Source organism: Lepisosteus platostomus, chromosome 22, assembly GCF_059453375.1.
Source record: "Lepisosteus platostomus isolate fLepPlt1 chromosome 22, fLepPlt1.hap1, whole genome shotgun sequence".
NCBI lineage: Eukaryota > Metazoa > Chordata > Actinopteri > Semionotiformes > Lepisosteidae > Lepisosteus > Lepisosteus platostomus.
In genome coordinates this window covers 2,088,044-2,114,648 of record NC_142632.1, presented here as the reverse complement: position 1 = coordinate 2,114,648, position 26,605 = coordinate 2,088,044, and the positions used below count along the sequence as shown (strand labels likewise).

General features: G+C 49.6%; 12 non-coding genes and 1 pseudogene across 12 annotated transcripts; 8 read left to right on the top strand and 5 right to left on the bottom strand.

Moving 5' to 3' along the window:
* Positions 1-5,354: 5,354 nt before the first annotated feature.
* On the top strand, positions 5,355-5,471 carry LOC148642973 (U5 spliceosomal RNA). Its single transcript, XR_015929352.1, has one exon. It is a non-coding gene; the product is annotated as a U5 spliceosomal RNA (small nuclear RNA).
* A 391-nt stretch (positions 5,472-5,862) lies between these two features.
* Positions 5,863-5,977, top strand: LOC148642972 (U5 spliceosomal RNA). The gene has a single exon (XR_015929348.1). It is a non-coding gene; the product is annotated as a U5 spliceosomal RNA (small nuclear RNA).
* A 393-nt stretch (positions 5,978-6,370) lies between these two features.
* On the top strand, positions 6,371-6,487 carry LOC148642971 (U5 spliceosomal RNA). Its single transcript, XR_015929338.1, has one exon. It is a non-coding gene; the product is annotated as a U5 spliceosomal RNA (small nuclear RNA).
* A 390-nt stretch (positions 6,488-6,877) lies between these two features.
* Positions 6,878-6,992, top strand: LOC148642970 (U5 spliceosomal RNA). Its single transcript, XR_015929323.1, has one exon. It is a non-coding gene; the product is annotated as a U5 spliceosomal RNA (small nuclear RNA).
* A 759-nt stretch (positions 6,993-7,751) lies between these two features.
* On the bottom strand, positions 7,752-7,893 carry LOC148642969 (U4 spliceosomal RNA). The gene has a single exon (XR_015929469.1). It is a non-coding gene; the product is annotated as a U4 spliceosomal RNA (small nuclear RNA).
* A 230-nt stretch (positions 7,894-8,123) lies between these two features.
* Positions 8,124-8,240, bottom strand: LOC148642968 (U5 spliceosomal RNA). The gene has a single exon (XR_015929291.1). It is a non-coding gene; the product is annotated as a U5 spliceosomal RNA (small nuclear RNA).
* A 5,256-nt stretch (positions 8,241-13,496) lies between these two features.
* Positions 13,497-13,666, top strand: LOC148642967 (U1 spliceosomal RNA). Its single transcript, XR_015929137.1, has one exon. It is a non-coding gene; the product is annotated as a U1 spliceosomal RNA (small nuclear RNA).
* A 636-nt stretch (positions 13,667-14,302) lies between these two features.
* Positions 14,303-14,421, bottom strand: LOC148642966 (5S ribosomal RNA). Its single transcript, XR_015929167.1, has one exon. It is a non-coding gene; the product is annotated as a 5S ribosomal RNA (ribosomal RNA).
* Positions 14,422-16,228: 1,807 nt separating this feature from the next.
* Positions 16,229-16,392, top strand: LOC148642965 (U1 spliceosomal RNA). The gene has a single exon (XR_015929165.1). It is a non-coding gene; the product is annotated as a U1 spliceosomal RNA (small nuclear RNA).
* A 636-nt stretch (positions 16,393-17,028) lies between these two features.
* On the bottom strand, positions 17,029-17,147 carry LOC148642964 (5S ribosomal RNA; annotated as a pseudogene).
* A 1,807-nt stretch (positions 17,148-18,954) lies between these two features.
* On the top strand, positions 18,955-19,118 carry LOC148642963 (U1 spliceosomal RNA). Its single transcript, XR_015929500.1, has one exon. It is a non-coding gene; the product is annotated as a U1 spliceosomal RNA (small nuclear RNA).
* A 637-nt stretch (positions 19,119-19,755) lies between these two features.
* LOC148642962 (5S ribosomal RNA) lies at positions 19,756-19,874 on the bottom strand. The gene has a single exon (XR_015929192.1). It is a non-coding gene; the product is annotated as a 5S ribosomal RNA (ribosomal RNA).
* Positions 19,875-21,168: 1,294 nt separating this feature from the next.
* Positions 21,169-21,310, top strand: LOC148642961 (U4 spliceosomal RNA). The gene has a single exon (XR_015929427.1). It is a non-coding gene; the product is annotated as a U4 spliceosomal RNA (small nuclear RNA).
* The last annotated feature ends 5,295 nt before the right edge of the window (positions 21,311-26,605 follow it).

The window sequence follows — 26,605 nt, the reverse complement described above, 5'->3', positions numbered from 1 at the left end:
TGGACCGCTCGGCTGGTAGTTTTCCTTACTAACATAGCCTTTTCCTGTTCGGACGCTTCGGGCATAAACTGCAAAGTATATCTCAGCTCATCAATGTAGGTCTCCACATTATTCCCTGACACTGTCGGGTCAAACCTTTCTACATCTTTGGCTAACTGCCTCAGGGAGTGGAGGTTAATTTTTACAGTTTCTCCGTGGGCAGGGAGACGGCCGTGATCAGGAGCAGGGGGTCTATGCCTGAATTGAATCGCCCTTGCGTCTCGCGCAGGACTCGGCGATCTCCCCCATGCCGATCCGACCACAGACCCTGGCCGGGAGAAACCTCCTGGGTGAGCGCTCCGGGCTGCTAGGTGGGCTGGCATGTAAGTGGGATCTAGCCTGTTTTGCTTCCAGTACGGCAGCATCTAACTCCTTTTGCCTTTCCTGGCTGAGCTCATTTAAACTCTCAATTTCTTTTTCTTTTTCTTTCAAGCTCGCTTCTAGGTCTCTCCTAGCTACCTCAGCCGCAGTTTCTCTAGCAGACAGGTCATCTAATTTACCTAAAACTTCCCTGAGTCTGTCTTTACTTTCCTCACTTTTCACTCTCTTTTCTCTGATTATATCCAACAACTCAACTCGCTCCGCCTTATATCTTTCTAGCTTTCCCTGAAGCGTTTGAAACTTTGTCAGCTCGGACAAAGACAGTTCCAGCTGTTTAGCTAGATTTAAGGCGAAACTAGATAGGACCTGAACTGCGTTCACAGACCCTCCTGTGTTAAGCTGGTTCGCTACCTTAGCTACTAAATCTACTTGCAGCTTCTCAATATCATCAAAGTTCAACTTTTCGATACCGCTCCAGTAACCAGGATTGTCGTCGCTAGAAATAGTACTTATAAGCGACTCCACTTCAGACATTTTAGCAGCCATTGTCATTACGTCAGAGAAACTTTAAGAGTATTACTTTTTTTCCTTTTACCAAAATACAGTATGGAATCTAAACACCCGAGCAGATGGATTTCCAATCAGCACACGTTACACTAAACGCTAGAAAACAGGGGGATTTCTTTACGCAGTTATCAGCACACCCGGTATTCGCGTATAAAAGCCACGGTGCTGTGCTGAACTTGAACTCACAGCAACATCAGTTATTCTGTGCGATTGAGTCTCATTTCATTCTAAACTCGCCCACCCAGGGACGCCATTAAATGTAGTGGTTTGATGGGTTTACTGAGACACTTATTAATTGTAGCAGTAATCACGAGGTTGTTCGTTGGGGCTTTTAGAAAATCAATCGCCAGAACAACTAACAACGCACACACACGGGTTCAATACACGAGATACATTTATTAATATAAATTGTGCACCAAACATATACTAGTCTGCCTGGATACGAGCGGCAGACCTTACTGTGAGGGTTATCAATATACAAGATATATAATCTCGAAGAGATGCAAACACAAAGAGATACACAACAGAGAATATATGTCAATATATATCGTTCGGTTACCAAATCGCTAATCAGTGTTATTACCCATTGTTACTCTAAACTCGGAAGTAAATACATTACTCATGAATTAAATTGATAACAACTTGTGTTGAGGTACAATTGAATTCTCGAGACGCAATGTAGAACATGGGGTTAACTTATCCACTGTGTATGGATTTGGAATTTCCCGGCACGAACACCAAACCAGCTGACAAGCTCTGTTGCAGCCTCTGTTCCAGCGGTTGTCCAATGGGCGTTGTGTCGGCGTCCTCTGGCTACCAGCCAACCAGTCAAGGTGCAGCTCGGAGTAGGACGGGCGGAGGAATCTGACTGCGGCGCGCAGGGCAGTCGTTGCTCCGAGGGGATCTACCAGCAGTCCGGCTGGCTAGTAGAAAGTCTCTATGCACAGAGTGTGACCGCGAGTCCTCACAAGTCACTCTTTTGCCTGGGAAGAAACTGGTTCGTTCCCGGTCCAGCGCTGCTTCTGAATAAGCTATTCAGGTTGTCGACGAGGGTCCAACTGTAGGCTGCCGTTGATCAAACGGAGCATTCACGTTAGTAGAATTCTGAGTACGTACGGGATGCTTGGCCTCGCGCTTAGAACAAAGTCCAAGTCCCTATGCAGACAACAGCAGTTGTCACGTGATTGTCTCTGAGGATGCGCGAAAATGGCCAAGGAGAGCCCCGATCTGAGCTTGCGCTCCCTTTTTGACCAAGACACAGATGTGTGCTGATTGGTTGAGAGTTTGGCGGGCATTGGAGACCCACGTGGTATTACCACGCCCTGCCAGTCCCTGATTGGTTGGTCAAGGTGAGATATAAGTCACTTACTCTTGACACTTAAGAATGCAGTCCAGATGTCCATTCAGCACTCCCTAGACAGATAGGCGCCAATGGATGACCATTGATCATGATAGCCAGGCTTAGCTAAGTGCATCCCTGTCTGGGAGCTGTTCCCTATCAAAAGAAAACAACTTAAATCAGTCTGCATGAATACTTTCTCTGTGGCTGCACCACAGAGATGGGGGGTGAGATGGGGCTTCATTTAGGACAGCATACCAACGCTTAATTCTGTCTTATTAACAAGCATTGCCGCTACACTTGTATCCCAACTTTTGCAACTCGCAACTGAAAACCCACTGAAGCTAAGCAGGTGTGAGCCAGGTCAGTACCAGGATGAGGGTGAGCTACAGGGAAAAACAAAGCTTCCAGCTGGAAGTGGTGTTAATGGGCGCTCACTCTGAGGTCTGTACGGGTCCCAATGTCCCAATATAGTGACGGAGAAGCTGTGTTGGAAAAAGGGCGCTGTCTTTTGGATGAGATGTAAAACCGAGGTCATAGTGCTCTGTGGTCATTAAAAATGACCACCAAAACCTTTGACAAAAGCTCTTGGTAATTGATGGTCTTCAATAATGCTTCTCCTTTAGGTACATTTTAAATCAGCTGAAAAATGCTGTGAAATGGGGGGGCACTTCAGGCCAGTGTAGGATTTGGGTTACAAGAACTATGAAACTGCACGAGAAAGCCCGTACACTGAATTACACGGCTTTCTATTCAAAGGACAAAAGAAATTCCCTGAGCTTGATTTTTTGCAGCACAGAGAGGACCACTGTTGTGAGGTCGGTTAGCTCAGTTGGTTAGATGGTGGTGCTAGTAACGCCAAGGTTGCGGGTTTGAGCCGCGTACGGGCCAGGTCCTTTTCTCCTCTCTTACCAAAGCTGTTAGGTTCCTTTCCGTGGTGAGATGGGTTGTCATGCAACGCTGCCACATAGCGCCGACAAACAAGAGTGTTGCGGGAGAAGAGAAATGTGTTTGAAGATTTAAGAGTGTCTTAGGTGCAGCCAAAATCAAGTGTCACAAATGCAAGTGGTTGGATTTCCATTGTTTAATATGGTAAAAATAAGCGGAAGTAATCTGCCGGTCCGGCACAGTCTGCCATGCTTTTGTCATTTACTGTAAAGTGGTATTGAACTGGGTGTCGAACTGGAGCCTCACCATTTGCATATGTGAGGCTCCAGTTATACATCGAGTGTCACATTAAATGACAAAAATGAAGAGAGTTAAAGCAGCTGGAGAGGTTTTCTTACAACTTTTGAGCTGACACAGTTTTGGAAAATGTTTCCTTCACGCTGCACTGTACAACATAGGCAGCCAAGAGTCTCCAAAACAAAACAGAATTGACAGATAGGAGAAAATTCCCACTCGTCCTGAAGTTCCCAAAATCAAGCACTGAGCGTAAACAAAGTGTCTAAGTAGCGTGGGAATGCTAACCCTAACCCTAGCATAAAAAGATGAGTCAAAGTAACGTCTAATCGGATTAGTTTCCTTAGAGCTGGTTCAGAGTTTGCTGAAGAGTTTACCCAGTGGGCACTGATTCGTCGAATATACGTATATTCACGGCGAAAATACGGCTATACGTATATATACGTCGCCTCGACGTATAATCAAAGTCGAATTGCAACCGTAAAATCGACGACATTAATAAACGCATATATAACGTCGAAAACACATCTAACACAGTGCCTGAGGCTTTTTACTGTATGTATCGTGTGTGCCGCAACTAGGAGTATACGGCACTCTGCACAGTGTACGAAGTAATTTTCGCAGTAATTAATTTATTATATTTACTATATTTATTATACATGTGTAAATTAATTACTGCGAAAATAATTTACTTCGTACACTGTGCAGAGTGCCGTATACTCCTAGGTAAGTTAGGTACATCTTTTTGCCCAAAACTGAAGGGGCGACATTCCTCCCTCCCCCCGTGATGCCAGGCCTGTCCCCATCCTATTCCATAATGTCATTATACTGTATATAATACCATACAACAGTGACCGATCCTTACTAACTGCATGCGTTAAAATTGCACATCAGCTCATAGCAGGGGGCACATAGCCGCGATGTATTATCAATGTTAAATTTCAACCATAATATCGACAACATTAATAAACGCATACGTTGAGAAAATATCGAACCCAGCATATTTTCCGGTTATATACCACAATGCATTGCTAGTATTCGTTGGTCACCATTTTGGACACGTTTTTCAAACGTAGAAGTATATCCGCAAATATCTCAGCAATCCTCTTTTGACGAGTAAGTATGAACAATAATAATACTATCTGAATACATACAGATCTTTCTTAATATTATTTTGATTAAAATAGTAAGTGAATAAGCAAAAAATGGCACATAAAATAGTGGAGCTTTTTAAACGTCTGTACTTACTGCGCCCCATAAGAAATCGTTTGTCCCCGTTCAAAAGAGGTTGTGCGATGTCCTGCAGCGTTCGCAAAGCAAACCTTTGACAGTTTGAAAAGAGGAATTTATTCTGCTTCCTGTGCGTGCAGTAGTTACAAAGTTGAACGTCTTTACACGATCTGCTGCAGTTTTCAGTGGGCGGGCTTTGTCAGATGGCTTGGAAAAACGCACTGTTTCGGCTCGGGAAACATCATGAGCAGTGTCCTGCATGTTTTCTGTGTATAGCTGTCTTTTGACGCATACAGAATTCATTCGAAATCATTGATTTCTCCAATTATCAAGGGTCCCTTAAAGGATGAGTCAAAGTAACGTCTAATCGGATTAGTTTCCTTAGAGCTGGTTCAGAGTTTGCTCAAGAGTTTACCTTTCACAGATGTGCAAAGAAGAATGTTGGGGGTGCACGCTTCAAGGTGCCTTACAGTCCGTTGTTTCCGACACAGTGTGGCCGGGTGTTTTCCGAGTTATCGCACGGATTGGGCACGCCCACAAGCCGAGAGCCGCAGGCGATGAGCCCGGGGCTGAACGGGCCCCACTGGCTAGTTTGTAAGGCCAGGTGCATTGCCAACCACGACCGGCAGCGCAGAGGCTTTGAAGGCGGACTGGGCTCCTGCAGCTGTGCAGCCACGCACTCTGGTTTCTCTTCATTTCGTACAAATCTTTCGCCTTTTACTAAAGATTCCCGCGGAGAGAAGCATGAATGAGTTCCATGCAATATTTGTGCTTCTCTGCTTTCGGGTGGGGCGCAGCTGGGCTGGTCAAAGAGAGAAAACAAAAACGCTCGCAATCGGTCTTGTTATGGCGATTGTGGCCGTCTGCTCCGCGAGTCCTCGGTCTCCGGCCGTCTGATTGGCGCTCTTTTCTTTGGGGGGCGGGAAGTGTCCGGCCGCAGGGGATCTTGGGACCTCGCTTTGCATAGCGGCTTCCCAGAGTGCGTCGTTTCCGGCACAGTGTGGCTGGGTGTTTTCCGAGTTATCGCACGGATTGGGCACGCTCGCTAGCCGTGAGCCGCAGGCGATGAGCCCGGAGCTGAACGGGCCCCACTGGCTCGTTTGTAAGGCCAGGTGTATTGCCAACCACGACCGGCAGGGCAGAGGCCTTGAAGGCGGCCTGGGCTCCTGCAGCTGTGCAGCCACGCACTCTGGTTTCTCTTCATCTCGTACAAATCTTTCGCCTTTTACTAAAAATTTCCATGGAGAGGAGCACGAATGAGTTCCCTGCAGTTTTTGTGCTTCCCTGCTTTCGGGTGGCGGGCAGCTGGGCTGGTCAAAGAGAGAAAACAAGCACGTTCGCAATCGCTCTTGTAATGGTGATTGTGGCCGTCTGCTCCGCGAGTCCTTGGTCTCCGGCCGTCTGATTGGCGCTCTTTTCTTTGGGGGGCGGGAAGTGTCCGGCCGCAGGGGATCTTGGGACCTCGCTTTTCATAGCGGCTTCCCAGAGTGCGTCGTTTCCGGCACAGTGTGGCTGGGTGTTTTCCGACTTATCGCACGGATTGGGCACGGCCGCAAGCTGAGAGCCGCAGGCGATGAGCCCGGAGCTGAACGGGCCCCACTGGCTAGTTTGTAAGGCCAGGTGCATTGCCAACCATGACCGGCAGCGCAGAGGCTTTGAAGGCGGCCTGGGCTCCTGCAGCTGTGCAGCCACGCACTCTGGTTTCTCTTCATCTCATACGAATCTTTCGCCTTTTACTAAAGATTTCCGTGGAGAGGCGCATGAATGAGTTCCATGCAATTTTTGTGCTTCTCTGCCTTCGGGTGGGGCGCAGCTGGGTTGGTCAAAGAGAGAAAACAAGCACGTTCGCAATCGCTCTTGTAATGGTGATTGTGGCCGTCTGCTCCGCGAGTCCTCGGTCTCCGGCCGTCTGATTGGCGCTCTTTTCTTTGGGGGGCGGGAAGTGTCCGGCCGCAGGGGATCTTGGGACCTTGCCTGCATAGCGGCTTCCCAGAGTGCGTCGTTTCCGGCACAGTGTGGCCGGGTGTTTTCCGAGTTATCGCACGGATTGGGCAGGCTCGCAAACCGTGAGCCGCAGGCGATGAGCCCGGAGCTGAACGGGCCCCACTGGCTCGTTTGTAAGGCCAGGTGTATTGCCAACCACGACCGGCAGGGCAGAGGCCTTGAAGGCGGCCTGGGCTCCTTCAGCTGTGCAGCCATGCACTCTGGTTTCTCTTCATCTCGTACAACTCTTTCGCCTTTTACTAAAGATTTCCGTGGAGAGGAGCACGAATGAGTTCCCTGCAATTTTTGTGATTTCCTGCTTTCGGGTGGCGGGCAGCTGGGCTGGTCAAAGAGAGAAAACAAGCACGTTCGCAATCGCTCTTGTAATGGTGATTGTGGCCATCTGCTCCGCGAGTCCTCGGTCTCCGGCCGTCTGATTGGCGCTCTTTTCTTTGGGGGGCAGGAAGTGTCCGGCTGCAGGGGATCTTGGGACCTCGCTTTGCATAGCGGCTTCCCAGAGTGCGTCGTTTCCGGCACAGTGTGGCCGGGTGTTTTCCGAGTTATCGCACGGATTGGGCACGCTCGCAAGCCGTGAGCCGCAGGCGATGAGCCCCGAGCTGAACGGGCCCCACTGGCTCGTTTGTAAGATCTGCGGCAGATCGTGTAAAGACGTTCAACTTTGTAACTACTGCACGCACAGGAAGCAGAATAAATTCCTCTTTCAAACTGTCAAAGGTTTGCTTTGCGAACGCTGCAGGACATCGCACAATCTGTTTTGAACGGGGACAAACGATTTCTTATGAGGCGCAGTAAGTACAGACGTTTAAAAAGCTCCACTCATGCCGACGATGTAGCATGAAGAAGGGCAACCTAACGTTTGACAGACAAAAGCCGGGCGCCGCTACGAGCAATATGAAATCAAACTGACAGCACACGGCGTTTCGCGCTGACTCAAAAGTGATCTCGACAGACGCTGTTCTCTGCATAACGCTGAAAGAGCTAAAGAGTGTTTCTGTTGAGACGTAACAAGCTTGTTTCTTTCTACCATGATGTTACCATGACAAAATCTGTCTTTAAACACCTTGCTCAGTCTCTGACGAGACTGTCAAGAATTGCTTTCGCCGATTGTATTGCAAACCGGCGGAAGCGGGGTATTGGGAAAAGTTTTCAACTAGCAATAATCGCGCATCGGCTAAACCTCACAGGCTACGATACTGCCACTGCGCAAAGCTGACGGTTGCCAGGCAACCGCGTGGATCCTATGGAAATCGTTATCAATCGTCTCATGGCATGTCGTTGCTGTAACGCTTCATATTTGCGGCCGGACACTTCCCGCCCCCCAAAGAAAAGAGCACCAATCAGACAGGCGGAGACCGAGGACTCGCAGAGCAGACGGCCACAGTCGCAGTAATAAGAGTGATTGTGAGCGGTTTTGTTTTCTCTCTTTGACCAGCCCAGCTGCGCCCCACCCGAAGGCAGGAAAACACAAAAATTGTATGGAACTCATTCATGCTCCTCTTCATGGAAATCTTTAGTAAAAGGCAAAAGATTTGTACGAGATGAAGAGAAACCAGAGTGCGTGGCTGGACAGCTGCAGGAGCCCAGGCTGCCTTCAAGGCCTCTGCCCTGCCGGTCGTGGTTGGCAATGCACCTGGCCTTACAAACGAGCCAGTGGGGCCCGTTCAGCTCCGGGCTCATCGCCTGCGGCTCTCGGCTTACCTGGCAGGGGAGATACCTTGATCAGCCTGTAGTTGGAGTAGTTGGATTGTTTTCTTGTTTTGTGGAAGCAGTGTTTGTTTTGCAGTTTGAGATGGCAACCTTTGGATCCCGCAAGAATGCTGTACGTTTTGAGCTTTTGGATGACCTGTTCATGGATCGTATGCAGTTCAGCAGAAAAGTGTTACAGAAGGAACTTGGCTTTGAACCTCGGCACTTGGATTTCATCTTTGCTCTCCCAGGTCAGAAAGCATTTGAGGTTGTATTTGGTACCTATCCTCTGTTTGAACAATGCGTGGATGTGTTTGAGGCAAAAAGAGGGAAAGTTCCTGCACTTGAGAAGATCAACTTGCAGCCTCTGACACAGAGAGAGAGGAAAACGGTGCATGTTGTTATGTTCTCGGAACTGGCAAAGACGGAGGACATTCACACCTGGCTTAACCAGTACTGCACCGTCCACCATGGAACTGAGGTTAGAGATGTTGACGGTATAAAAACAAATTTTCGAGGTTCGCTTACTACCGGACAATGTAAATGGAGGCTTAAGGCACCTGCCCTCTACAATCCGGCTGGGCGCCTGCAATGGCTATGTTTTTTATGTGGGACAACCAAAGGTGTGTCGGCGCTGTGGTGCTGTGGGACACCTGGCATCTTCCTGCACTGTGAAATGCTGCAAGACCTGTGGCAAACAGGGACATTTAGCCTCTGACTGTTCAATGCTGCCAAAGTGCAATTTATGTGGCTCGGAAGGACACGTTTTTAAGAACTGCCCTCACGCCTACGCCAATAAACTCAAAATGAGAAAGGATGAGGCAGTGCTTGTTTCAGCCAAACCGGCCCGAAAAGCCAAAGCAAACAACAAGTCAAACAAAGAACCCTTGTTGGACAAAGAGTCTCAGCCTCCAGCCAGGATCAGTCCTGCTGTGGCTCCGGGGCCGGTGGAAGAGAAATCCACTACGCTCCCACAACCGCAGACTGCACCAGACAAGCACGAGGGTTTGAAAACCCCCGAGAACAGCGAGGACCCCTCCCCCACTCCTGCTCCTCAGAACGAGGGCCAGTGTGGGGCCCCCCGGTGGAGCGGGTCCAGCGACGATACCCAGGATTCAGCGGAGCTGCTTTTCTCAGACTCTGCAAGTGCTACAGATGCCCTCCTCTTCTCCATCCAGTCCATCATGGAGGATCTGCAACAGCTGGTGGGTGAGGGGGAAGAGGAGACTGGTGCATCGGCTGCACCCCTTTCCCCTCAGTGCTCCCAGGAGCTGGACTTGAGGAAAAGGAAAAATGACTCTGTTTTCTCCCCGAGCGAGGAGGAAGGAGAGAATGGCGATGGGGACAGCTGGAACCCCTCCACCCCTCCCTCTACCCCCTTCCTTGAAATGGACTCCGTGAATGCTTTTACTGCTGCCACCCTGATGAAGGCTCATTCAGAGGATGGCTGGCAGGAAATTGGTAAGAAGAAAAAGAAAAAGAAGAAGGTAACAGGTGAGACCGAAGAGAAATGTGTTTTGTAAAGACTGGTTCCACTTTCTTATGTAATATGGCTCTAAACATAATTTCTCTTAACACCAGAGGTATCAATGACGGAGTTAAATGTCAGTGTGTCTTTGATTACCTCCAGCAGAGAGAGGGAGATGTGTTGATGTTGCAGGAGTGTGCTTTAGCCTATCAAGAGAGGTATCAAAACTTTGAAGATAGGTGGGATAAAGGGCCTTCTGTTTGGTCAGGGGACAATAACAACAGAGCCTCTGGCGTGGCCATTCTTTTCAAAGGATGGGCTTTCAAATTGAAAAGTATTCAGAGGGTCATAGATGGCAGGTTGCTGTGTGTGGATGTGGAATGGGGGACCGTTAACCTGCGGCTAATCAATGTGTATTGTCCTACTGACGTGGGAGGAAGGGTGGAGCTACTCAAGGCACTCTCTCCCCTATTGTTAAGTAGCACAGACGTGATAGTGGGAGGGGATTTTAATTGTATCTTAGAGCACACAGACAGGCAGTCTAGCTCTCCGATAAAATTGGATTCCAGCTCACTGGCCCTGCAAAACTTAGTTCAAGACTTTAAACTCTCAGACACAAATAGATGTATATATCCCACAACAGCAGGATATGCATGGTCAGGGAGGAATAGCAGCTCCAGAATTGACTATTGCTTTGTCTCAGAGAGAGTGAAAGTTGTTGGGGTCACTCTTCAGCCTGTCTTCTTCTCAGATCATCAGGCTTTAGGGTGTAGAGTGGAACTCCAGGGCGGGACTGTCTTTGGCCCAGGCCTCTGGAAACTCAACACAAAGCTGCTAGAGAACGAGGGGGTAGTATCCCGCTACAAGGAGAAACTATCACAGTGGCTGTCCTTGCAGTGTCTGTACGGGTCAGTAGGAGAGTGGTGGGAGGAGGTGAAGATGAGGACAAAGACCTTTTTCATGGCTGAGGGAAGGAAGGCTGCTGCCAGACGGAGAGGAGTGCTAGCCAGGAAACAGAAGCAGCTGCAGCGTCTCTACACGATGCTGCACAGTGGCTTCGATGTGCTCGAGGATATCACCCTTTTAAAAAAGGACATCCGGAGCATAGCCGAAGAAAGTAGTCGAGGAGTGCTGTTAAGAGGCAGAGTGCAGTTCTTGGAAGAAAATGAGAAGTGTACTCGCTTCTTTTTCAGGAAAGTGGTAGGCTCCAAATCTGTCATGGAAAGTGTAGTTGATGAGGAGGGACGAGAGAGAACAGAGCCGAGTGCTATCCTCTCCTGCACCGAGGCCTTCTACTCAAGACTGTACAGCTCTACAGAGGTAAAGGATGAAGAAATTCATTTTTTTACCTCAAAGCTAGAAAACGTTTTGAGTGAAGAAGATAGGGAAGTACTTGAGAGGGATTTGACAGTAGAAGAGCTGAGACAGGCTATGGAGAGCTTACAGAAGGGGAAAACTCCAGGTGCTGACGGGCTCCCTAAAGAATTTTATTGCACCTTTTGGGATCTGCTTCAGGATCCGCTACTGGTCCTATTCGAGGAAAGATATAAGACAGAATTGCTGCCTGACTCCTTAAGAGAAGGCACTATCTCTCTCTTGTTTAAGAAAGGAGCAAAAAATGACATAAAGAACTGGAGACCCCTCAGCCTGTTAGGCGTGGACACTAAGATCCTGTCCAAAGCCCTTTTCCTGCACCTACAAAATGTAGTGGCCTCACTGGTAGGGAAAGAACAGACTTGTGGGATAGCAGGACGCCTGATGAGCGACAACCTGGCCTTGTTGAGGGATGTCTGTCTGTACTCTGAGGATCGCTCCCTCCCTCTTTGCATTTTAGGTGTAGACCTAGAAAAGGCCTTTGACCGCCTAAACCGGCAGTACTTAACATCGGGACTTGAGCACATGAAGTTTGGCCCCATCATGAGAAAGTGGATTAACCTGCTGTACACAGGTAGCAACAGCAGAGTCATGGTTAATGGCAATAGATCACGCCCCTTTGAAGTCTGTTCAGGGGTGAGGCAGGGCTGCCCATTATCCCCCTTGTTATGCGTTTTGGCTATGGAGCCCTTAGCCTGTGCCTTGCGCCAGGATCAGGCCATTAATGGGATACCAGTGCCTGGAAGTGGGGGAGGAGAGGTAAAGACATCTCTATACATGGATGACGTCACCCTGCTCCTCTCTGACAATGCCTCAATTAGCAGAGCTCTGCAGTGCTGTGATCGTTTCTCTTTGGCTTCCTCCGCAAAAATTAACAAATCTAAGAGTGAGATTTTTTATCAGAACTGGAGGGAGCCAAAAGAAGGACATGATCTCAGGCTGCAAGAGAAGAGAATTAAGGTCCTGGGGGTGTATTTTGGAGAAGAGATGGGAACAGTAAATTGGCAGAACAAATTGCCAATCTTAAACAAAAAACTGATGCAATGGAAGGACCGAGACCTCACCATGACAGGGAAGGTGCTGGTCATCAAAGCCGAGCTCTTGCCTGTCTTGAATTTTCTGGCTTCTACCTTCCCAATCCCACACCGTGTTGCGGCGGTGATGAGGAGATTGATGTTTCAATTTCTATGGGGTGGGAAGCAGGAAAGACTCAGAAGGGAAATAATGTACAGGCCGCTACCCTCAGGGGGGAAGTCTGTCCCAGATATTGCTACGAAGCTGCTGTGCATTTTCCTGGCCTCTGTGCTGAGAGGCTTTGCAACAGCACCTGCAGCGCGTACCTGGACTTATTTTTCCAGGCTCTGGGTAGGTAGGGAGGTGTTCAGAGTGTGGGGTGTCAGACCCAAGCTGGACGTCCCACTCTCTGACACATGCCCTGCAATTTATGGGACAGTTAAAAGTTTTCTAAGATCTCACCCAATTGGCCATATTCCCCTCCGAGATGTCAGCGTCCAAAAACTGGAAGATTTCGTTGCACCCCAGAACAATAGGCAGACCCATGTGGGCATTTTAACATCAGCCCAAACAAGGAAGGTGTGGAAACACACATCCTCTAAGTTTCTGTGCAACATTCACAGAGATTTAGCCTGGAGTGTCGTCCACCAGTGCTTACCGGTACGAACTTTCTTGTACCGTAGGGGCCTCACCCCCAGCCCTCGCTGCGTTAGGGTGGGCTGCGGCGAGGAGGAGACTGTATCCCATCTCCTGTGGTCCTGCTTTTTTGCTAAGGCCTTCTGGGCACAGTTTGAAGATTGGTTGCTGGCTCTCTCGCCCCAATTTACCCTGACCGCTGCTTTCGTCATATACGGCATCTCTCCTGTCAAACTTCCTCCTGACGTGTTTGACAGGATCTGGGCCGTGGTGAACAGTGGGAAAGTTGCCCTGTGGAGAGTGAGGAACATGGGGCTGTTCAAAGGCATCGAGATCCCAGTCAAGGCAGCAGGTAGCCTGGCCCTGTTCATCACCCGAGAGAACTATTACCTCAGAGATCTGTGGAGAGAAGGGAGGGAGGAAGCAGAAAATCTGTGGGAAATAGAGAGCATAGGTCAATATCTCAAGAAACTGTGAAAAACATTATCAAGTTTAAGTAAAGAATGTGATTTGCACCAGAAAAAAAGAAAATTGTTGCTATGTAACTGTTACCATGTCAAAATGTAATGAGATGTGATCATATATACTGTTTTAAGTATGTATATGAATGTAAAGCTTTCTGATTTGTGATGTCCTGTATTTTTTTGTGAAAAGAAAATAAAGTTCTTAAAAATCGAAATCGGTTCACCCAGGGCGAGGCTCGGCCATTGCACTCCGGCTGTGCTGACCCCTGCGAATTCCCCAAATGTGGGAATCTCGACTGCATAATTTCTGGTAGTGGGGGACTGCGTTCGCGCTCTCCCCTGATGTGCTTGGTCCAAAATCAGATACGGGAGGGTTAGGACACCACGAGCTGCGTGGCTGCGGAAGGATCCCGGTTCGACAGGAGTGGACGCCGCTGCTGGTTCTCGCTGGCTTTTAGTTAGGGGTCCGGAGAAGCATCTCAAGCTAGTTCCACTACTCCTTCCGGACGTTCATTCCCTTTTCAAAGTCAGTCGTTTTGCTGTAGTCTGCGTTCTTTAGGCTGATTATCAAGGTTAGCCTTTATTTGGTCATGGGGGGCCTCGGTACTGTATGCTGAGTCTAAAGACAGTTTCACCCGTTTTCTGATTGCTCGGTTCTGTACCAGTGCAGACATGTCAAACAGTGAATGGCTGTACCTCTACTGTATCCGTGCTCAATGAATGAAATCGGTAACAAATGAATATATGTCTAGTTATACGAAAAACGAGTGGTTTATCGACTCATCTTCATTTGCAGATTTAGAGGCAGCTTCGATATTCGTTTTACAGACGGGTTTTTTTTTTTGAATATGGGTCACACACATGCCACAGCAACAAAACATCTCTAGAGATGAGGCTATAGATCACCTTTCCATCCTGCAGGTTTTCCTCCCAAAGCCTACGGCACCAACGGCGACCCCTGCTGGCCGGGAGAGCAAAAGCTTACAGCACCTGGTATTCCCAGGCAGTCTCCCATCCAAGTACTAACCAGGCCCGACACTGCTTAGCTTCCGAGATCAGACGAGATCGGGCGTGTTCAGGGTGGTGTGGCCGTAAGCGAAAGCCCTGGCGCCTGACTCGCTACTTGAAGCTGTGTGTGGCGGGGGTTCCGTGCTCCCCGAGCGGGACTGAAGGATCGTTCGTGTGCCACTCTTTGGAAAGGAGCTGCTTTCCAAATCGCATTGCGTGCCTGGATGTTGGCGAATGCGCTCCCTTGTGTTGACTCGTCCCGCACTGGAGGAGGACAAACAATCTGCACGGAGGAGCACCAGGCAAGTCTTCACCAGACAAAAACCTCCAGTGCACAGCACTCTGGAAACATTTCGGGGCTTTCGTGTGTTTATTTCAGCACGTAAAGCGCACCGGTCCAACACGTCGGCCGGGCGCGCGGCGCCTCCGCCCTCTTGTGGCCTTGCGGCATCAGAGCAAGAGGCTCCTTCTCGCTGCCCTTCCGCTGTGTTGCAGGGCCCCGAGAGGGAACCCGGAGCGCGCACTTTGTGGGGGGCGGGGGACCGCGTTCGCGCTCTGCCCCCGGTCTCTTGCGCGAGTACTAAATCTCACGGACAGGGGGGCCTCGTCATTGATTGTTACAGGTGAGACGGGGATTAGGAGGAGACCCCGACTGATGGGTAAAGGGGAGCACTAACACCAGAGGGACACCCCCGGCGTCTCTTTTTGAGAGACGCCCTGGGGTTTCCTAATGGCCAAGGAGGGTCGGGACCTCGGTTTGACGCCTCCCCCGAAGGACGGCGCCTGTTTGTGCAGCAGAGTGTCGCCATCAGGAGGCTGGAGCGTAAGAGAGCCACACAGCCCGCAGGGTGAGCGCTCCCTACTGGTCCCAGTCACACCTCTTGCAGGAGCAGCAGCAACCGGAGCTTTTCCGGGGTGGAATCTCCCATCCGGGTGCCGGCCAGGCTCACACCTGCTGGGCTGCCCCGGGGGTGAGCCCAGTCGAGAGTCGCAGGGCCAGATCTAGTCACCGGGGAGAAACGATACAAGTGAAGGATTGCTCGGCTCTCGGCACTTGAAAAGACCGACAAATGTCTCGTTCCCGCCGGAGCTGAATGTACCCGCATGTGTGGTGTCGTCTTCTTCCCCCGCCCCGCTGTGTTTGCTGTATTGTCTCTGAAGCCGGCCCCCCCGAGACGAGACGGGCTGTTCCTGTGCCCCAATTAACACTTTACAGGTGCCATTCCCCGGCATTGTGGCCATTGTCGGTGCTCACACGCGATAAGATAAGGCGGAGGAGAGCGGGGCATGCCCAGCGGCAGACATTCAAGGAGGGGGCAGTGCGAGGTGAGGTGAGGTGCGACACGCCGGAGCCCCGACGCAGCTAATGCGGAGCACTTGTTGGACTGGCATCGAAAGGACGTGTGCGCACGGAGCGAGCCTTCCCTGCGGCGGAGCGCGGGAACTTTCTCCCCCCCTCCCGCTGCAGGAGTTGTGTGCACTGCAGCGGTGCCGAGAGAAAAGCACAGAAGGCAGCAGGCTCTGGAGAGCAGGTAAGAGACGGAGCCTTGTGGGCAGGCGAGCAGGCCCGTTTTTTGGAAATTGCTGAAAAGGTTTGTTCGGTGTGTGGCAGGCGCACGTCGCGAGCTTGCGTGGCGATCTGCCGGTCTGGAGTTATGCAAATGAGGCCGAATTGCATCCCGGGACATGCTCTGAATGCGCAACGGCGACTGCAGATGTGTAGGAAACGGCGCGCTCGTTTTCTCGTTTTGCCCACACTTTTGAGTGTTAGTGTGGCGTGTGAGTGTGTGAAAGAGTGGGCCCAGCAGGAGGCGGTGGCGTGCGGGGCGAGGAGGTGGCCTAGGCTGCGCGATTTGTGCTGTGGGTGCGGGCCGCTTGCAGGGGCCTGTTTAACTCATACTTACCTGGCAGGGGAGATACCTTGATCAAGAAGGAGGTTCACCCAGGGCGAGGCTCGGCCATTGCACTCCGGCTGTGCTGACCCCTGCGAATTCCCCAAATGTGGGAATCTCGACTGCATAATTTCTGGTAGTGGGGGACTGCGTTCGCGCTCTCCCCTGATGTGCTTGGTCCAAAATCAGATACGGGAGGGTTAGGACACCACGAGCTGCGTGGCTGCGGAAGGATCCCGGTTCGACAGGAGTGGACGCCGCTGCTGGTTCTCGCTGGCTTTTAGTTAGGGGTCCGGAGAAGCATCTCAAGCTAGTTCCACTACTCCTTCCGGACGTTCATTCCCTTTTCAAAGTCAGTCGTTTTGCTGTAGTCTGCGTTCTTTAGGCTGATTATCGAGGTTAGCCTTTATTTGGTCATGGGGGGCCTCGGTACTGTATGCTGAGTCTAAAGACAGTTTCACCCGTTTTCTGATTGCTCGGTTCTGTACCAGTGCAGACATGTCAAACAGTGAATGGCTGTACCTCTACTGTATCCGTGCTCAATGAATGAAATCGGTAACAAATGAATATATGTCTAGTTATACGAAAAACTAGTGGTTTATCGACTCATCTTCATTTGCAGATTTAGAGGCAGCTTCGATATTCGTTTTATAGACGGGTTTTTTTTTTTGAATATGGGTCACACACATGCCACAGCAACAAAACATCTCTAGAGATGAGGCTATAGATCACCTTTCCATCCTGCAGGTTTTCCTCCCAAAGCCTACGGCACCAACGGCGACCCCTGCTGGCCGGGAGAGCAAAAGCTTACAGCACCTGGTTTTCCCAGGCAGTCTCCCATCCAAGTACTAACCAGGCCCGATGCTGCTTAGCTTCCGAGATCAGACGAGATCGGGCATGGTCAGGGTGGTGTGGCCATAAGCAAAAGCCCCGGCGCCTGACTCGCTACTTGAAGCTGTGTGTGGCGGGGGTTCCGTGCCCCCCGAGCGGGACTGAAGGATCGTTCGTGTGCCACTCTTTGGAAAGGAGCTGCTTTCCAAATCGCATTGCGTGCCTGGATGTTGGCGAATGCGCTCCCTTGTGTTGGCACGTCCCGCACTGGAGGAGGACAAACAATCTGCACGGAGGAGCACCAGGCAAGTCTTCACCAGACAAAAACCTCCAGTGCACAGCACTCTGGAAACATTTCGGGGCTTTCGCGTGTTTATTTCAGCACGTAAAGCGCACCGGTCCAACACGTCGGCCGGGCGCGCGGCGCCTCCGCCCTCTTGTGGCCTTGCGGCGTCAGAGCAAGAGGCTCCTTCTCGCTGCCCTTCCGCTGTGTTGCAGGGCCCCGAGAGGGAACCCGGAGCGCGCACTTTGTGGGGGGCGGGGGACCGCGTTCGCGCTCTGCCCCCGGTCTCTTGCGCGAGTACTAAATCTCACGGACAGGGGGGCCTCGTCATTGATTGTTACAGGTGAGACGGGGATTAGGAGGAGACCCCGACTGATGGGTAAAGGGGAGCACTAACACCAGAGGGACACCCCCGGCGTCTCTTTTTGAGAGACGCCCTGGGGTTTCCTAATGGCCAAGGAGGGTCGGGACCTCGGTTTGACGCCTCCCCCGAAGGACGGCGCCTGTTTGTGCAGCAGAGTGTCGCCATCAGGAGGCTGGGGCGTAAGAGAGCCACACAGCCCGCAGGGTCAGCGCTCCCTACTGGTCCCAGTCACACCTCTTGCAGGAGCAGCAGCAACCGGAGCTTTTCCGGGGTGGAATCTCCCATCCGGGTGCCGGCCAGGCTCACACCTGCTGGGCTGCCCCGGGGGTGAGCCCAGTCGAGAGTCGCAGGGCCAGATCTAGTCACCGGGGAGAAACGATACAAGTGAAGGATTGCTCGGCTCTCGGCTCTTGAAAAGACCGACAAATGTCTCGTTCCCGCCGGAGCTGAATGTACCCGCATGTGTGGTGTCGTCTTCTTCCCCCGCCCCGCTGTGTTTGCTGTATTGTCTCTGAAGCCGGCCCCCCCGAGACGAGACGGGCTGTTCCTGTGCCCCAATTAACACTTTACAGGTGCCATTCCCCGGCATTGTGGCCATTGTCGGTGCTCACACGCGATAAGATAAGGCGGAGGAGAGCGGGGCATGCCCAGCGGCAGACATTCAAGGAGGGGGCAGTGCGAGGTGAGGTGAGGTGCGACACGCCGGAGCCCCGACGCAGCTAATGCGGAGCACTTGTTGGACTGGCATCGAAAGGACGTGTGCGCACGGAGCGAGCCTTCCCTGCGGCGGAGCGCGGGAACTTTCTCCCCCCCTCCCGCTGCAGGAGTTGTGTGCGCTGCAGCGGTGCCGAGAGAAAAGCACAGAAGGCAGCAGGCTCTGGAGAGCAGGTAAGAGACGGAGCCTTGTGGGCAGGCGAGCAGGCCCGTTTTTTGGAAATTGCTGAAAAGGTTTGTTCGGTGTGTGGCAGGCGCACGTTGTGAGCTTGCGTGGCGATCTGCCGGTCTGGAGTTATGCAAATGAGGCCGAATTGCATCCCGGGACATGCTGCGAATGCACAACGGCGACTGCAGATGTGTAGGAAACGGCGCGCTCGTTTTCTCGTTTTGCCCACACTTTTGAGTGTTAGTGTGGCGTGTGAGTGTGCGAAAGAGTGGGCCCAGCAGGAGGCGGTGGCGTGCGGGGCGAGGAGGTGGCCTAGGCTGCGCGATTTGTGCTGTGGGTGCGGGCCGCTTGCAGGGGCCTGTACAACTCATACTTACCTGGCAGGGGAGATATCTTGATCAAGAAGGAGATTCAACCAGAGCGAGGCTCGGCCATTGCACTCCGGCTGTGCTGACCCCTGCGAATTCCCCAAATGTGGGAATCTCGACTGCATAATTTCTGGTAGTGGGGGACTGCGTTCGCGCTCTCCCCTGATGTGCTTGGTCCAAAATCAGATACGGGAGGGTTAGGACACCACGAGCTGCGTGGCTGCGGAAGGATCCCGGTTCAACAGGAGTGGACGCCGCTGCTGGTTCTCGCTGGCTTTTAGTTAGGGGTCCGGAGAAGCATCTCAAGCTAGTTCCACTACTCCTTCCGGACGTTCATTCCCTTTTCAAAGTCAGTCGTTTTGCTGTAGTCTGCGTTCTTTAGGCTGATTATCGAGGTTAGCCTTTATTTGGTCATGGGGGGCCTCGGTACTGTATGCTGAGTCTAAAGACAGTTTCACCCGTTTTCTGATTGCTCGGTTCTGTACCAGTGCAGACATGTCAAACAGTGAATGGCTGTACCTCTATTGTATCCGTGCTCAATGAATGAAATCGGTAACAAATGAATATATGTCTAGTTATACGAAAAACGAGTGGTTTATCGACTCATCTTCATTTGCAGATTTAGAGGCAGCTTCGATATTCGTTTTACAGACGGGTTTTTTTTTTTTGAATATGGGTCACACACATGCCACAGCAACAAAACATCTCTAGAGATGAGGCTATAGATCACCTTTCCATCCTGCAGGTTTTCCTCCCAAAGCCTACGGCACCAACGGCGACCCCTGCTGGCCGGGAGAGCAAGAGCTTATAGCACCTGGTATTCCCAGGCGGTCTCCCATCCAAGTACTAACCAGGCCCGACCCTGCTTAGCTTCCAAGATCAGACGAGATCGGGCGTGTTCAGGGCGGTGTGGCCGTAAGCGAAAGCCCTGGCGCCTGACTCGCTACTTGAAGCTGTGTGTGGCGGGGGCTCCATGCCCCCCGAGCGGGACTGAAGGATCGTTCGTGTGCAACTCTTTGGAAAGGAGCTGCTTTCCAAATCGCATTGCGTGCCTGGATGTTGGCGAATGCGCTCCCTTGTGTTGGCTCGTCCCGCACTGGAGGAGGACAAAGAATCTGCACGGAGGAGCACCAGGCAAGTCTTCAGTGCACAGCACTCTGGAAACATTTCGGGGCTGTCGCGTGTTTATTTCAGCACGTAAAGCGCACCGGTCCAACACTTCGGCCGGGCGCGCGGCGCCTCCGCCCTCTTGCTGCCCCTGCAGCTGCTTCACTTTTCCCTTTAGTTGCCATCGATTTTTTTGTAGTGCTATACATATACGATTGAGGTATCTTAGAGTTCTCCTTCGAAGACCCAGCACTCTCTTTTCTTTTCCCAGTGTTACTCATATCGGACTTTTTAAACCTAAAAAAAAATCGTTTTTTTTTCTTTCAATTATAACTGAAGTTTAAACAACTAGTAAGTCAAGTCCTTATTTTTCTGTAGTCAAAAAAAGCAAAAATTAACATTCAGGTCATGAAAAACTCAAAAAAACTCCCCAACCACTAAACTTTACCTCCCACCTGAGCGCCATCTTGAACGCCCCTACCACCAGAGAATGCTCACGATTTCGGAAGCTGTCTCCGGGACGTGCTGATTCCACACATCCTGAATAAATCATGATATTGTTAGTTGCTGTAGCTAGACGTTCAAATGAGTTTCATGGCCAGATGGACTGTTTCCTCCAGCGGTATAATATTGCAGTGAGACAGCACGATGCCTGCAAGACTATGTCACGCTAAACGCCACAGATTGTGTTTGTCCGTTCGTGTCAGTCGTCCCGCAGCCACGGGAAGTGGGACACAAACATGCTGCAATGCTTTCAAGACGTTAGGATTTGTTTGTGCAACATCCAAGAGGAGTACTTGTGGCTTGAATGTGAACTGTACGTGCCCGCCCCCTTTCCTCTGTAGTGCATGAGTTCCTCCCGGCATGCCCTTCGTCATTGTTCTGTCATCTTGTATTTAAAGGGTTGTATTTCTGCTGCTGAAAATAAGCAACGGTTTTCTCACAACGCCCTTTGTTCCCAACGGAGCCCTTGTCTGTCATGAAATTCTTCAAAACCTCAAGCTAGAAGAAGAAGAAGACGACAAATATGAAGCGTTATAGCAACGACATGCCATGACACGATCGATAACGATTTCCATAGGATCCCCGCGGTTGCCTGGCAACCGTCAGCTTTGCGCAGTGGCAGTATCGTAGCCTGTGAGGGTTAGCCGAGGCGCGATTATTGCTAGTTGAAAACTTTTCCCAATACCCCGCTTCCGCCGGTTTGCAATACAATCGGCGAAAGCAATTTTTGACAGTCTCGTCAGAGACTGAGCAAGGTGTTTAAAGACAGATTTGGTCACGGTGATATCATGGTAGAAAGAAACGAACTTGTTACGTGTCAACAGAAACGCTCTTTAGCTCTTTCAGCTTTATGCAGAGAACAGCGTCTGTCGAGATTACTTTTGTGTCAGCGCGAAACGCCGTGTGCTTGTCAGTATGATTTCATATTGCTCGTAGCGGCGCCTGGCTTTTGTCTGTCAAACGTTAGGTTGCGCTTCTTCATGCTGCATCGTCGGCATGAGTGGAGCATTTTAAACGTCTGTACTTACTGCGCCCCATAAGAAATCGTTTGTCCCCATTCAAAAGAGATTGTGCGATGTCCTGCAGCGTTCGCAAAGCAAACCTTTGACAGTTTGAAAAGAGGAATTTATTCTGCTTCCTGTGCGTGCAGTAGTTACAAAGTTGAACGTCTTTACACGATCTGCTGCAGTTTTCAGTGGGTGGGCTTTGTCAAATGGCTTGGAAAAACGCACTGTGTTTCTGCTCGGGAAACATCATGAGCAGTGTCCTGCATGTTTTCTGTGTATAGCTGTCTTTTAACGCATACAGAATTCATTCGAAATCATTGATTTCTCCAATTAACAAGGGTCTCTTTTTGAACCTGCCAGAAGCATTCTTTCAATGTAACAGATTTACTCCGGGGAAGGGCAGCATGACATTGAGAGTAGCTCAAGCTTTCAGCACCTTTATCTGACTGCATGTATGCAGACACTGCTCAGAATCCCCTGTAAGATTCTCCTTCAATTCCGTTTTGCAGTGCTTTAGCTCTTTCAAAAGGCTTCGCTTTGCTAGTCACAATCCAAGGCTCATGACAGCATTTGAAAACATTCGTAACTGCGTTGGCCGGGAATCGAACCTGGGTTAACTGCTTTGAAGGCAGGTATGCGCAACACTGGCTCGCTCCAGAATAAATCTCACGTCGAGGGCATATTTTTTTCCATTTTACCGTGAGTCGGGCTCAGCTGCACAGAGGAGAGAGCAGAGCAATGAGGTCACGGGGACAGGGGAGTCACACGCTGGCGGTTTGAATACGCGGAAGATCACTGAGGGATCCACAGTATATGGACTCTCCGTGCGCCATCAGTCCGCACTCCGGACTCTGAATCCTGCCATCCGAGTTAAGATCTCGGCGGAACCTGAGGCGCAGTTCCTTCTTAAAACGTAATCTGGTGAGCATTTCTAGAATCGTACTTGTATAGATGCAGCCTTTAATGTGTTGCTAGGTTAAAATTGATGACTTCTTGTATTTCAGTAGGCAACTGCCCTCTTGATTTCGGATTTAATTTCTTTATTACAGGGGCGCTTTTATGAAGACAGAGTCATGTTCAGGTACTTTGCTTGATGGAGGAAGCTCATTTCGGACTCTGTGATCTGCTCACCTGGAAAGGTCTGCTATACTACTACAAGAGAGAAGTAGAGTCTGGAAGAAGGGACAATTTTATGATGCTTTGGAAGATAATGTTTTTTTTTTCTTATACTGAAAATGAAAGGTAGTTGTTTCTATATGGACTCAGTCTTTGGAATTTGTATATATATATTTCAGTGATCCCTCAGCCATTCCTTCTGTATTGTAATTCAATTTCTCTTTTAAAATTCCTTCCCCACTTCTAGGACCTGCAGTTGCTGAACTCCACAATGGCTTCTATTGGAAAGTCTGTGACTGAGACCAAGTGTTCACTTTTTTATGAAACCATTATTTATTTAGGAGCAATGAGCAATTCTTATATAAATGCAATAAAATCATTATGCTCAAACTATGAGAGAGAAAATTAAGGATAATTTAAGAAATCAGTCTTAGCTTGTTTCTATACACAGATGGTATTATTTATTTTCAAAGGAAACCCGCGAGGATTCCCCTGGTGTGCAAGATGTGCCTGAATACTCTTGATCAGCTTCCTGCTCACTTGAAGAGGGCGTGTATGAAGCACGCCACGGCAGAAAACATCAGGATGGCCTCTCAACAGGCGAGGGAGGACATGATGAATCACCTGAAGAACGGGGTCATCGTGGATTACCACAGAATAGAGATCGTGTCTGGTGAGGCAAACAGGATAGTGGTTGTAAGACTGCTAGAGTCCTTGGGCCTTTTTGTACATGGGAAGCCTGAAGACACATTGGCAAGGTGAGATATTTTTAATCTGTAAGGCTTCTGTAGTTTCTTTTTGAAATCATTGTTACAACATATTATGTAAAAGCATGTTGAAAAGAATCTACCTGCATTCCAGCGGCCCTGAGCAAGAGGCCGCAGTCCAGGAGGAAGAGATGCCAGAGGCTGCTCTAGAAACTGAAACAGAAGCGGATAAGGAAGGGGAAGATGTGAGCTCTGAAGAACTCTATCAGCAGTAAGACTTTTTATTTTTCAGATGTATCTATTTTTTACTAAAATTCTAATTTGTCTTATAGGTATAAAATGTTTAAACCGGTGTTTTATATCCTTACAGGCCCTGAGTAGTTAAAAAGTATCAGCAGGCCGGAAGAGAGTGGCCCAAGCTGGACTCTATAGAAAGCACTCCCTGGATGCTCCTCTCCTGATTGGATTCAAACAGTACCTTACCAAGGATCTGGGAGTGGCAAATTATTCTCAGGAGGTATTTATTTTTTAAAGGCATTTAAAATTAAGCAATGGTATCTTCATTGTAAATGTTTTTATTTCTTAGCTTAAAATTCACCCATGTGAAATGATGTCAGCCATAAACATCATGACTCTATATTTCCTACCTGAATCTATTCTACTTAAATTATTACATTATACACAATTTGAGTTCATTTTAAAAAGTAAAAGGTAATGAAAGGAATGCATTTTCATAAGAAAGATAATACCGATATGCATGTGATAATCTTCCTTATATCATGTAGTGCATCATTTGGACACTTTGTGGGCTTCAAATACAAAGAAAATCATGTTCTATGGTACAAGATAAATACAAAACTTAAGCTTTTATTTTAATTAGATTTGTTTCTAAAGCATAAGCAATCATTTATTACATTAATATATGTGAAAATAACATTTTAGCATCATATGTTTAGTATATTTAGTCCCTAATGCCAAAAGAAATGATCATTTGTTTAACATGCACAGGTCTGTCTCAAAGGATGCAGTACTCCTGAAGGGTCTCAAACCCTACATTTTGGATGCCTAGCTGTATCCCTCACATGTGGCACCTCAGAATGACTTCTAACCTTACCTGTGGTGTATTCAGTCCCTATTGCTCAATGCACGGTGTACATACTGCATACATGTGTCTTGAGAATGAGGAATGGGCCCCTGAGACAGTCATTTGCCTGTTTCACAAACAGGGACCTGGACCTAGACTTGGCCCGTACGGGGCTCAAACCCACGACCTTGGCGTTATTAGCACCACACTCTAACCAACTGAGCTAACCGGCCTCACGACAGTGCTCCTCTCTGTGTTGCAAAAAATCAAACTCAGGGAATTTTGTCCTCCTTTGAATAGAAAGCTGTGTAATTCAGTGTACGGGCTTTCTCGTGCAGTTTCATGGTTCTTGTAACCCAAATCCTACACTGGCCTGAAGTGCCCCCCCATTTCACAGCATTTTTCAGCTGATTTAAGATGTACCTAAAGGAGAAGCATTATTGAAGACCATCAATTACCAAGAGCTTTTGTCAAAGGTTTTGGTGGTCATTTTGAATGACCACAGAGCGCTGTGACCTCGGTTTTACATCTCATCCAAAAGACAGCGCCCTTTTACAACACAGCATCTCCGTCACTATATTGGGGCATTGGGACCCGCACAGACCTCAGGGTGAGCGCCCCCCCGCCGGCACCATTAACACCGCTTCCAGCTGGAAGCTTTGTTTTTCCCTGTAGCTCATCCTCATCCAGGTACTGACCTGGCTCACACCTGCTTAGCTTCAGTGGGTTTTCAGTTGCGAGTTGCAAGGGGATGCAAGTGATGGAGCCGCTCGCTGCAAAAGCCACTGCATTGGCCGGGAATCAAACCCGAGCCTCCCGCGTGGCAGGTTAGAATTCTACCACTGAACCACCAATGCTCAGTGCCTGAGCCTTCAAAAAAGACGCTTTTTTGGTGCTCTGTGCAAAACGCGTCGACATCTGCTTCCAGCTGCAAAATGCCATTTGCGGACGCTGAAGAACTTATTTCCAAGGCAGCGGGTACAAGCGATTGGGCGTTTTAAAACCACCAGGAACAGCAAAGAGGCGCGCTTCTTTGCTTGTGCCGAAACACACCGACTGAAGGCGGACAACGTAGTCGGCAGGATTGGAACCTGTGCGGGGAGACCCCAATGGATTTCTAGTCCATCGCCTTAACCACTCAGCCACGACTACAGCAAGCCCCACTGCCGCTGCGTTCTTGCTACAATCTTACCTGGATCGCGAGGCGCCGGCGGAAGGCAAAATACAAGCCTTGCAGACAGACACGCCTCAGAGGACTTAAGGGTGGCTTCATGTCGGAATGATAAAGTCTCCCCGTCTGGACATGAAAATGCCACTTTGTTACACACAAAAAAAGAATCAACAACAGAGAAATGCCCACAAGCATTTGAAAGGCCGCACCACGTCGCACTTGAAATAGCTCTTACATTAGTGGTAGACACAGGAATCGCCTTTTTATTTACGCTCTTACCAACGCGATGGAAAGCAAAACAAAGCAAAGCAGAGCAAAACAAAACGAACAAACGAAAACCCTCACGTCCTGCACTTGCATATAACCCCGTTACGTGCCCAAGCGGTATTGTACGTCATCCTAGCACTGCACCCCGGGTCGTACGGTATATGGGAACGAGCACACGCCACGAATCGTCTCGAATCACTCCCTACAGCTGTAAGGCGCCTTGAAGCGTGCACCCCCAACATTCTTCTTTGCGCATCTGTGAAAGGTAAACTCTTGAGCAAACTCTGAACCAGCTCTAAGGAAACTAATCCGATTAGACGTTACTTTGACTCATCTTCTTACGCTCAGTGCCGGATTGCTCAAACTCCAGCTAGGGTTAGGGTTAGCATTCCCACGCTACTTAGACACTTTGTTTACGCTCAGTGCTGGATTTTGGGAACTTCAGGACGAGTGGGAATTTTCTCCTATCTGTCCATTCTGTTTTGTTTTGGAGACTCTTGGCTGCCTATGTTGTTCAGTGCACCGTGAAGGAAACATTTTCCAAAACTGTGTCAGCTCAAAAGTTGTAAGAAAACCTCTCCAGGTGCTTTAACTCTCTTCATTTTTGTCATTTAATGTGACACTCGATGTATAACTGGAGCCTCACATATGCAAATGGTGAGGCTCCAGTTCGACACCCAGTTCCACAC